This window comes from Protopterus annectens, chromosome 9.part0 (genome assembly GCF_019279795.1).
Source record: "Protopterus annectens isolate FY-2018-M chromosome 9.part0, PAN1.0, whole genome shotgun sequence".
Classification (NCBI taxonomy): Eukaryota; Metazoa; Chordata; order Ceratodontiformes; family Protopteridae; genus Protopterus; species Protopterus annectens.
In genome coordinates this window covers 98,949,994-98,963,513 of record NC_056743.1, presented here as the reverse complement: position 1 = coordinate 98,963,513, position 13,520 = coordinate 98,949,994, and positions in this window count along the sequence as shown.

Sequence of the window (13,520 nt, the reverse complement as noted above, 5' to 3'; positions counted from 1 at the left end):
GCTATAATATATAACAAAACACGACCATATAGTGCATATTTTATCTACAGAGTCCCACGTGAACATGATCATTGTACATCATTACATCCTAACATTTCAATATGTTTTTTAAAAGAACATTCTTATTACTAACAGTGGTGCTTTACTATCCCAAAGCAGTTTTAATTAATGCAGCTGTACCCACCCCCTTCAGGGTTCACAATTTTATTCTAGTCCTTACATATTTAAATTACTTCACTACGATTTAATGAAAGCAGAGTTGCTACAATTACTTTAATCATCCTTTCACCTGTGCCTCAGAACTCACGATTAACAGTTCTAACGTGACATAAAACTGTTTGTTATGCCCACTTTCCCTCATTCCATCCACAACCCTCATTCCACAGCTACTTCCTCGTGGCGTTCCTTCCTTTACTTCTCCCTGTACATTTCTCTGATCATATCCTTGTTATCACTAATGTAGATCTTACCTCTCAACTGACAGCTGTTATAAATCTCGTTGAGCCATGCATAATGCTTATAAGCACATTCTTTTCTGTATGAACATCACCTCCCTGTCTTTTACTTTTGTTGTTAGATAATCCAGTCCAGAACTGCCACAAAGCAGTCATCCTCCAGCTTTATACCTCTGCTTGACTGCAATAACATCTCCGTCTCTTCCCATCAGTACCCTAGCAGATTAGCAGAAGCATTTAATGCTATCAATAAATATTAGTGTTTTTCACAGCACCATTTTAAATGTGACTATTTTAAATGTTTAAAGGTTGTAAATGTGGACTTCTGTCTCACATATATCAAAGTCTCAGATGGTTTGCATTGCAGTGGTTACTGACTGTTACATGTGGTTTACATTGCAGTGGTTACTGACAGTTACAGATTTTACTGAACAAGGTTACAGACGGTTACTTATGGTTTACATTGCAGTGGTTACTGACAACTACAGAGTGTACTGAATTAATTACAGACGGTTACTCATGGTTTACATTGCAGTTCTTACTGACAGTTTCAGATTGTACTGAACCTGTTACAGACAGTTACTCATGATTTACATTGCCGTAGTTACTGACTGCTACAGATTGTACTGAACTGATCACAGACGGTTACTCATGGTTTACACTGCCTTGGTTACTGACAGCTACAGATTGTACTGAACCGGTTACAGGCAGTTGCTCATGGTCTACATTGCCATTGTTACTGACAGTTACAGATTTTATTGAACAAGGTTACAGACGGTTACTTATGATTTACATTGCAGTGGTTACTGACAACTACAGAGTGTACTGAATCAATTACAGACAGTTACTCATGATTTACATTGTCTTGGTTACTGACAGCTACAGATTGTACTGAACCACTTACTACAGAGGGTTACTCATGGTTTACATTGCAGTGGTTACTGACAGGTATAGGTTGTATTACACTTGTTACTGACAGTTACAGGATGTATTGCATGAGTTATAGACTGTTACATGTGGTTTACATTGCACTGGTTACTGACAGTTACAGATTGTACTGACTTGATTACAGATGGTTAATCATGGTTTACATTGTAGTGGTTACTGATAGTTGCAGATTGTACTGAACCAGTTACAGATGGTTACTCATGGTGTACATTGCAGTGGTTAATGACAGTTACAGATTGTACTGAACTAGTTGCAGACAGTTACTCATGGTTTACATCGCAATAGTTACTGACAGCTACAGATTGTACTGTATCAATTATAGACAATTACTCATGGTTTACACTGCCTTGGTTACTGACAGCTACGGATTGTACTGAACCGGTTACAGGCAGTTGCTCATGGTCTACATTGCCATTGTTATTGACAGTTACAGATTTTATTGAACAAGGTTACAGATGGTTACTTATGATTTACATTGCAGTGGTTACTGACAACTACAGAGTGTACTGAATCAATTACAGACAGTTACTCATGATTTACATTGTCTTGGTTACTGACAGCTACAGATTGTACTGAACCACTTACTACAGAGGGTTACTCATGGTTTACATTGCAGTGGTTACTGACAGGTATAGGTTGTATTACACTGGTTACTGACAGTTACAGGATGTATTGCATGAGTTATAGACTGTTACATGTGGTTTACATTGCACTGGTTACTGACAGTTACAGATTGTACTGACTTGATTACAGATGGTTAATCATGGTTTACATTGTAGTGGTTACTGATAGTTGCAGATTGTACTGAACCAGTTACAGATGGTTACTCATGGTGTACATTGCAGTGGTTAATGACAGTTACAGATTGTACTGAACTAGTTGCAGACAGTTACTCATGGTTTACATTGCAATAGTTACTGACAGCTACAGATTGTACTGTATCAATTATAGACAATTACTCATGGTTTACATTGCTTTGGTTACTGACAGCTACAGATTGTACTGAACCAGTTACAGGCAGTTGCTCATGGTCTACATTCCCATTGTTACTGACAGTTACAGATTGCACTGAACCAGTTACAGATGGTTACTCATAGTTTACATTGCAATCCTTACTGACAGTTTCAGATTGTACTGAACCTGTTACAGACAGCTACTCATGGTTTACATTGCACTGGTTACTGACAGTTTACAGATTATATTGCACTGATTACAGACAGTTACACATGTTTTTTATTGCAATAGTTATGCACTAGATACTGACAGTTATAGGTTGCATTGCACAGGTTACAGACTGTTACACATGGTTTACATTGCACAGGTTACAGACTGTTACAGATTGTATTGCACGGGTCCAGACAATTACACATGATATTGCATTGCACTGGTTACAGACAGTTACACATGGTTTACATTGCACTGGTTACTGACAGTTACACATGGTTTTCATTGCACTGGTTTCTGACAGTTACGGGTTATATTGCAGTGGTTATTGACAATTACAGATTGTCTTGTCCTGGTTACAGACAGTTACACATAGTTTACAATGCAGTGGTTGCTGACAGTTACAGATTGTACTGAACCGGTTACAGACAGTTACTCATGGTTTGCATTGCAGTGGTTACTACAGTTATAGATTGCACTGAACCAGTTACTGAGAGTTACACGTGATTTTCATTGCTTTTATTACTAAGTTACTTATTGTATTGTACTGGTTATTGACAACTACAGAAGGTTGCATTGCACTAGTTATTGATAGTTTGTGTTGCTTTGATTTTGACATTAAATATTTTCCTTAAGTCATCAAGCATACATGTTTGAGTCTGGGGATCCATTTAAGGGTCTTGCTTTCACAATTGGTCATTCACACCAATTTTAGTTTCCTGCCTTTCAGAGCTACTGAACTCCTTATTTTTAGTTACATTTTTGATGTTTTCTGCATTACATTTGAGAACATTACACAGCTATCCCTTCGGCAAAAGCAAGTTAACAATTCTGCAGAGCTAGCTTCCTTTCTTGTAGGTCAGTGTCCTTTTCCAGCATTGTTTCATGAGTATACATGCAGCATCTGTTTCTTCTCCTTCTGCTTTTCAGACCACCTTGCATGTTTCTTTATTAAGCATGTGACCTTCAAAAATATGACCAGCTCTTTAACTCAGTTTTATCACTTAGAACAATCTGCATCTTTGATGTTTGACACTTGGAACATCATATGTTATATCAGAGCAGTGCAGAGGTCATCACTGACCCAAGGAATGCTGCTATGTGCCCACTATCAACTTAATATGGAAATATCTACCACATGAGTCTGGAAATAAGGAATATTGACATTTCATGAGGAATATGTTTGTGTATGCAAGTATATAGTAACATTATATTTTTGCAAGAAAAATATGCAGTTTTAGTGTATAACTTATTCCAAACCTAATAGTATATACCATGAAACCTTGTGAATTCTGTGAAACTAAGAACAGTTGCAGTTCAATGAAAGAAATATTAAAAAAGCCATACTCTTCCATTGGTGGAGGAAGGCATATACCATGTATGCCACAGTATACAATTTGCAATCAAAGTTTATTTATACAAAGAAATGTGCCAGAATTTTTTTTTTGTTCTCACTGCAGTTGTCTGCTTTCAGCCATGCCACACAACCCTCTTAATCATCTTATCTACCTTCCTCAACTTCAGACCAATTGTTCCATCAGACCAGGACATATCCCTCCCCTCCACATGATAGGGAAATCCTACGTGTAAGCTTCTGAGGAAACTGTAAAGCAATAAGTACATTCTATTATGGCACCAGCCTGACAGCTATGGGGGGCTTATTTGTATCCCCTCCCCAGTGTCCCACCCAATTTCCCATGTGTGTTACATAACTACATGCCTCTGGATAATCGTAATTGGTCTTGACCTGTAATAGCAAGTCCTTTGGCAGAAACCCCACTTCTCTGCTGAGACAGAAGACTTGACAAAAATACCACTCCTTCCTATCCCCCAATGACTCTTCAGAAAACAATCGCACAAGTTAAACCTAAGTAACCTGGGTCACAATTACAGCTCTGCTCATTTATACCATGGAGCTAGTGATTTACCTTTTTAAACAACATATTTATTACAGGTTATGATTGCCCAGTTTGCTATTTTTTTTCAGAATTTCTAGTTGACTTATTTTTTTCTTAAGTCTGTTGCAAAGATACAGCATCAAGAAAAATATATCTGGGTCTGCGTCCCAGGTCATACTTGAGGGGCACCTACGTTTTGGAAGCTCATACACAATAATAAGTGTTGCTGAATCTTGGAGCTTGTATTGAGGTTAGATAGCTGCCAAAAACATCACCTTCCTCCATTCCAAATGACTATTGCATATTAACTATTATATGTTCACTAGCACATCATTAAAAAAAAAATCTGCAGTCAATGCCTTGAATATATTGGATATGATATCCTCTTCCAGCAACACATTTTCTGTTACAATTCAGCATAATCAGTGCCATATACCAACTGACAAATCAAATCTTAAGAGATATGGAGAAATGTCTCATCTCTGGGGCAATATTTATTGACTTAAAACATGCCTCAGACACTGTGGCAATAAACATCTCATGAACAAATTAGCATCCTTCAGTTTCTCAGATCCAATACTCAAATGGATTATAAACTGCCAAGTAACAGATCCTTCTAAATTAAATACAGTGACAGCAGGTATGATACAGGCACACTTTCATTGGCAGCATTACAACATTCTGCTCCAAGAACCCTTTTGCTATCATTTGTTATTGACTTGCCCTGGGACATCCCCAATGTCAACTACATTCTCTGTGCAGATGATGTAATTCTAATAAATGTTACTAGTTTCACTAAACTACTATAAAATATCTTCAGAAAAACTTTAAGCTTGATATAGAACTGGTTTGCTAACAAAAAATTTACCAACAACTCTTCAAACAAAACTACTGTTATGACATTTGGTACTACCCATCAACTCCTCTAACAAACCCTACTAGAAATCCTTTACATTTTATTCATTTCAAACATGGCATGGCCTCTTATCAAGTCACCATCATTCCTTTACAAAACACACAAAACATGATACATAGAACAAGCTAGCTACACATGGAATTTAAAAACATTCTCTATACTCACTTGTATATTTCTGAAAACAGACAAGTGAAGTTTAGAAGGCTCTACAGCAACATAACACAAGTTTAATATGAGTCATTTGACTTGCCTCAAAAAAATGAACACAGACAACAAAGTAAAGTAGACTTTTTTTAAGTAGCTGCTAGCTAAGTCAGGAATCCAGAAAATTTTCTTCCCCGTAGCAAGTGCCCAAAGAAAGTTGTTTGCAATCAGATTCAAATTGGCAATGGTAGCACTAGCACCCGCACGTCATACGGTAGCAAGTAACCAAAAGTACCTGTCCTGTCCTGCACTGCCTGCTAATACTGATTGGTTCTCACTCTCTTTTTAAGAAAGAGAGCGAGAACCAATCAGTAGTCATCCTGCCATTCAAGTCACGTATGTGTCTGCGGACGTGGCAGTCCGCCCCCCTTCCACTTTACTGTGCAGTTACCTCACAGACGTCTGGGCATCACACACTGATGCAGAACTCTCCATAGTCTGGACTGCCTTTACAGCAGTCTGAGACAGTCCAGCTTTACAGAGAAGAAAAAAAAAACTGAACTCGCCAAGCAACAAGCATGCGCAATTCAAGTTCCAGGATTTTGCGAGTCAATCGGACTAGTTTTTACAGCAAGTCAGCCAGTTTTTAATTTATAAAATATTTTATTTTACAAGTTGCGTTCTTTTCTTTTTCTTCACACAGCTGGGGGGGACTGCAGTCCAATGCCACGAGCCGCCATTGGCCACAGTTCTCAACTTCGCAGTGTCTGACCAGTTAGTAATACATCATATCTAAGTTTATCAAACAGTATGACTCAGTGTCTGCTTTTGTAATTAAGGCATTTTAACAATCAAGAGCTAGATTGCAATTGACTTTTTACTGTAATTGCCTTTATTTAGCTAGTTTGATTTTCTATAGCTTACTGAATCTTGTTTAAGGCAGTGTACAGAATTCCTTGTTTGTGAAGAAGGATAGTACAGGCATATACTACACAAGCCTGATGAGTTCTGTAGTGTGGAGAAACATCCTGATCTAAAAAGAAATGTTAACAGGAAGTGAAATGTTCTCCTCCAGTCCCTTAAATATAACTCAAGTTGGTAGCATCTGAGGAAATGTCACATTTCTGGGTGGATCATATTATAAGAGGTAATACCTTGGTGATCTTTGCCATTTAGCGACACACACTACCATATGCTACCTTTCAAAATCAGGATTCTTTACAATTAAGCATAGTTAGAGTACTCCATTTTTGGTTGTTTTGGTTTTGTAGACTATTGTACTGTTATTGTTTGATATAGTACAGTTATGTATTTATTTAGCAATGTATTGACATTTGTTTACTGGGAAAGTCGGCTGGATCACAGAAATGCATGTGTGGTGCACCCAGAGCTTAGTTTCAGTGTTTTACATAGCTATTTATTGCCAGTGTTAAATATTTAGATGTTAATTTATATTAATATTAAATAGTTTCAAAAAGAAGAATTGGTGGTATCGGTGCCAGAAAACCCAGTATACAACTTATACTGGGTAAAAACAAACCAAGCAGAAACTTCACAGTATGGAGGGTGTGAAGTTCACTCCTTGAAACATGTCATGCACCTAGTTCACAAATAAAAATTGAACTTTAAACTTTAAAATACGTACTACAAAATATTAAAATAGTAGGCAGTCCACAGTTAAAAATGGAATATCCTTTACTGAAACACACAAATAAACGATATTCTAATAAAGTATATTCCATTTTTAACTCATCTGTGGACTACCTACTATTTTATTATTTTGTAGTAAGCATTTTCAAGTTTAAAGTTCAATTTAAAGTTTGATTTTTATTTGCGAACTAGGTGCATAACATATTTCAAGGAGTGAACATCATACCCTCCACATTGCAAAGTTTGTGCTTGGAATGTTAAATAGTATATAACGTTAATAAGTTTTTTCATTTGTTTTTTTTGGGGGGGGGGTTTTGTGGTATGGAAAACAAATTGAGCCATAAATATTTACTGAGGTGGCCGTGGTGGTGCAGCTGTTAGCTCACAGCAAGAGGTTCTCTGGTTCAATTCTCTGCTGGGATACCTTCTCTGTGGAGTCTGCATGTCCTCCCTCCGGTCACATGGGTTTCCTCCAGGTGCTTCAGTTTCCTCCCACATTCTAAAGACATGCAATAGGTGGATTAGAGACTGTAAATTTCCTGTAGGTGCGAGTGAGTGGTACGGATGAACTACCACGGCAAGGCTAGCCACCCGGTGGTGTAAACCTTGGCATGATATAATTGTCACTATTGAAGTGCTGTCCCGACCCATTGTGGAAAAAGGGCTAGAGGATGGATGGATGGATGGATGGATAGATAGACAGATTTATTGCTAATGTGTCACATGTTTATTAATTAATAATTTATGTATTCTTTTGAGACTTAAGTTTTGTCTGATGGCCTACTCATGGATTGGGACATTCCTACTCCAGGTATATGTTCTGTGCTTTAGCCAAGGGCCAGTAGCTCATTGCTCATTTTGTCTTTTTCCTGTAATAGGAAGTGCTTTTGATGAAAGAGCAGCTGGGAGAATTCCTTTTTGTCATTGCCTCAGAAAACATACCTCCATTAGCAGATGGTGTCTTAAATTTCATCTACATTCAAATTATTAATTTGGCCAAAGACTGTCTTTACAAATCCTCAGAAGGCCTCATCACATCTGCATACCTACGTGAGTTACAAGACAGCCTAAATAAGCTCCTACAGGAAGTAAGTATTTACTGTATTGCAGTAGTGATATTCCGCACTGAGTCAGCACACAGAACAATTTGTGGGAAAGAAAAGAATGCTGAGGTGGAGGAGATGAGTGCACTAATACACCAGTACTTGCACTTTTGACAGCTTAATGTAGTGTGTTGTCCTACATCAAGTCGTATGCATTTGTTTCATGTTTCAGTGGACACAGTGTCTTTTTACAGTGGAGACCTACAGAAGGGCCTCGCTGAGACAGATGCCTGGTGTCAGAGCCATGGCCTCAAGCTCAGTGCCAAAAAGTGCAGTGTCATCCCCTTTGGTAAAAACTCTGTACCCATTAACTACCACATAGGCAGCAATCTACTTAACACTGAATGTGTGATGAGAGACCTTGGGACCCAGGTGGACAGTAGTCTCTCCTTTGATAGTCACTTCGCCAGAGTAGTCAGGAAGTCCTTCTACGTGCACACCTCATCATAAAAGGGTTCTCATCCAGGAAAAAAGAGGTCATTGTTCCCTTCTACTCGACACTCATTAGACCCATTTTAGAGTACAACGCCCCTTTTGGAATGTACCTCACAAGACATCTGCAGCAGCTGGAAAGGCCACAGAAGTACCTCACAAAGAGGATTACTGTCCTCAGACAAATGCCCTACACTGACCGCCTCAAAAAACTCCAGCTTTACTCTGTAGCATATCGCCTACTCCGAGCTGATCTCTGCCTAACATATAAAGCTATGTCAAACCCAGAGCTGTTGGACATGCTACACCTAAAGAAATCCCAATCCCTTCGAGCTAGATGCTCTAGGGACCTAAACCTTGTCACCACAATAAACAGGACATGCTGGAGGGATAGATTCCTGTCCCAGAGACTTCCCATACTCTGGAACAGGCTACCCATGTATGTCAAGCAAAGTTCTTCATTAGCACTCTTCAAGAAAAATCTTGATGAGTGGATGGGAAATAGGAAATACACCCCGGGGATCACTTCTCTGTCTCTCCTCAACAGTGGCACAGGAAAATAACTTTCTTGGGTGGCATAAGCCAGGGAACCTTATTGGCTAGGCTTATGTAGGCTCTTGGGCCGATAGCCTAGTACCTACCTATGAACCTATGAACCAAACTAGGTAAATGTACAGATCAAGCTTCTAAACCCATCTGTAGTGGGTGTATTTCATCTTCTGAGATTCCACTCTTGGTACACAGTTCTTGTAATCACTAACTAACAAGCTTAGGACACTTAAATCAGACATTGGCACCTGTCATGAATGACACACTTTGCCTAAGAGGGCACATTCAGTCCTTGAGCTTTCCTTTTCCTTTGTGACATTTACTCTTGGACTCTCGGACCTCATTCATAATGTTCATGATAAGAAAGTTATTTCATATCCGGTCAAAACCTCCAAAAGCCTCTGTGTGTCTTTGCAGACCAGGACGCCAAACAGAACCCCCACTGGAAGACACATTATTGCCTGGACCAAGAGCACAATCAGGACAACTGCCACAAACATCAGTTCAGTCCATCTATTTTGAGCAGAAGGTATAACCTGCTTTAGGACTATCTCCTGTAGGCTAGCCAGTGTGGATATCATTCAGAGGCCACTTTGTGCAGTTCCAGGCAAGACTATGGTTGCTAGGAGGAAATAATGGGTCAGGAATCTAGGCATCAGACAAAGGCTCCTCCCACAATGCCCTTTTACCTTACTCCATGCTTGTTAATCTTAGGCCTCTGCCCTTGGGGTTGACCGGAATACTGCTTTGTGGTAAGCTGCAAAGACTTACCAAGCTCACCTTCTCGAGCTTGGAGATATAGAACTACAAGGAGGCCACGTTGCTAATGTAGCACAAGTACTTATATCCTACACTGAGTGATCTTTTCTTGAAGTTGGGCTCATATAGTCTACCTCTCTCATCTCTCCTAAGCTAAGTAAGGGATCAGTGGCAGCAAATGTGGACACTCCTGTGGTCTCTCCATTGACTTCATACCTTAGGATACTGTTCATTATCTTCTTGGAACTGACCTACTAGGTCTGATAATGCACCCAGGAAGAGCAACTTGATACTCACACAAGCCTGTTAGACAGGAAATCAAGCCCAGGATCTCCCTTGGCATGTGCTCACATAGAGCTAATAATCTGTCATCCCATGCATAGTGTCTACCTGTGGTTTACTGCTTATCTATCTCAAAGAGTAGGAGGTTATCTTCCTCTTCCTGAATATCACCTTGAGATGGGGTTAGTCCGAGCTCCCTGCATTAGAAACAGATATAATAACTAATCTGTCTCTGATAACTTACTACAAATGACCACTCCTTTGGGAACACTCAAGACTGTAAGGTCCTCTGCTGAGTGGTCAATTATTACTCTGCTTTCTCTTCAGAAATGTTTTAACCATTATCAGATGAAGAAAAAAGAAGACCCCTTGGGCATTTTTCCCCATAATTTTCTTTAAAATTTAGTTTTGGTGATTTGGAAGAATTCAGATTCCTCTCCTCAAGCTCCTAAGAAGGAGGAATGCTCTTTGTGAATCTCTGGTGGAGTGTGGTGACTTCCTCTCCAAGCATTGAGAAGCATATACCTGTGTGTTCTCTGCAGTGCAATATAGCTCACATAACACTTAGCCAAATTTGAAATTTGTGCCTTTAGACAGGACAGGCAAGAGGATGTTCAACTTAGAGATTTAAAGGCCTTTAAGTCCAAAGAGGCAATCTACTGTGTCACAGCTGTAGTCCTCCCTTGTAAATCAGGCTGTAAACACCCTTTCAGAACTCTGTTTGTTTTTCTTTCGTCTTTTCCCAGTTAGTGGTCACCACAGAGGAACTCCGGTCTGCTAATGATTGGCAGTCGATTTTTATGGTGCCAAGGTGCCAGCCCAATGCCCAACGCCCAACCTTCAATGAAGGCATGCCCATTCACGCATGTCTTTCAAACGCCGCTCAACTGCGGGGAGCTCTGTGATTTGAGAAAAATAATTTTTAGCTAAAAGCCTTATCAATGCTTCTTCAGTGGATTTCCACAGAGCATGCTGCAGTTTTAATTACAATGATGCATTAGTCATGTTATCAGTATTATGTGTATGTCTGCACCAGATGGCTTGGCCTAGGCTCTCCTCTTTGAAGGATAATGTAAGACAGGTTGTTGTGGATGGTCCATTACAAGGAAGTGTTCTCTTCAGATAGTAGAAACAATATTCAAAATGAAACGCTATAAACAATGGCCAATGAAGTAAAGTTCTCTTGGAGAATAGGTAGTGTGGTTAAATGATATAAAACTTTTAAAGGTGCAACATATATAGCACAAATTTCCAGTACTTCAATTCACTTGCAAGATATTCACGCTGTGAATGCAGTTATACTATAGCGAAATGATGGCTCCAGAGTATCCAGTCTTTCAATGATTGTCCCAACAGTAAAGGAAGTAAGCACTATAAAAAGGAACTTCTAGTCCCAATCTCTATGATCTGAAGAAGATGCCGAAAGCGCTTATCATTTGGAATACAGAGGGACTGTTTTATTCTACACAAAAGATACACCAAAGCAGGGAAGCAGATATAAGCCAATTTTAATGTAAGCGCTTTCGTCTTGGATAATACCAAGACTTCATCAGACCATTGTAATTAAAACTGCAACATGCTCTGTGGAAATCCACTGAAGAAGTTAAAATCTTCATGTCAAGTTAAAATCTTGATGTAGAATAAAACAGTTCACAAAAACTGAAGTACAAACGCTTTAAAACACAAAAGATACACCAAGGCAGGGAAGCAGATATAATCCAATTTTAATGTAAGCGCTTTCGTCTTGGATAATACCAAGACTTCATCAGACCATTCTTCTCAAACACCTTCTGTTATGGTAAGTACCTCACATAGCTCTACTACCTAAAGTCACCAACAAAGTCCTTTAAAGATGCTAAGGAGTGAAGAGTTAGAGGTTTATCATTTTGAATTTTTCTACTTTTAATGACTGTTCAATGGTGATGTGCCCAGAACTACCCTGCATTGACCTCTTTTCCATGAGGCAAGCAACAAACTGGAATAATATTGGGGCCATTGGTTTCATGAAGGCTGATTTAGTACAGACCAGCAGTGTAAGGCTGGGAGTTTGAATTTGGTAAGAGGTTTCCTTTTCCCTAATGTTTTGATTACACAGAGCTGAAGGTAATAAAGGAGGCGTAGGGGACACTGCCCAGCTTGTGGTGTGTGGGAAGTATAAACACCCAGTGGAGACTAGAGATGAGACTGAGGCATCTGCCTGTTTGGGCAGAACATCACCCAAAAAATCCCACAAAGCTCCTTGCACTGCTGTATTGGATGCTCACCACTTATGCAGTTATGGAGTTAGGAAACATTTTAAGGGGCTTAAGTGATAATCCCTCTGGTGGATCAGTGGTCATTAAATGGAAGAGAAAAAATGTATAAAGAATACATTTACTTGGTTATTTGATTGCAGTTCTGCCTAAACAGAGGCTACGTCACATTATTCTGAGGAGATGTAGTCAGTACATAAATGAAAGTACAGCTAGTATTTGGGAACCAGAACTTCAGTGGGCTGGTGACATGAATGACCTAGATGAGGTAGTGACCTTGAAAGGGAATGAAAATAGTCACATTAGAACTCATATTTCAACAATTATAGATGCAGTTTACAGAAAAGATGAGTTATAACAATTAAATGCAGGAACAGAAGTTAACAGAGGAAACCATTTCCTACCAAAGGTTGTGATTTAGGGAATTCACCAGCTTCACTCACATTTGAAGTAACCAAATCACGTGCATACTAGATTCATACCAGGCTAACTCCCCTTGTGAGCCATTTTAAGCCTAGTCATCTACCCCATGTAAGACTCAATCCCTGCATTTTGTGTTTGTAAGGTAAACACCTTAACCATTATGCAAACCTCCCACCCACAAATATCTGGATATCTCAGGTTTAGAACCCTGAACACCATCACACAAGCTGCCTTCCTCAGTCCTTTGATCCACAGAAGCTGTGCACAGGGTTATTAAAGTGATGCATTTTAGACTGAAACTAAATGTTACAAAATCTATCATCCTTTAGTGGATAGCATTGTGACACATTTGATTCCTGAAATGTGTTTAAGAGTTCCTTATGTAGTATGTGAATCATACACTTTCTGAGTGATGAACTGTTATTTGTTTCTGTAGGCCCAAGATCGCTCGGTGAGTTCAGAGTTGACTATTGTCATTCAGCTTATGACTACACTATTTATCATCATTGGATGCCCTACCCTCTTGAAAGAGTGTCTGGTACGTC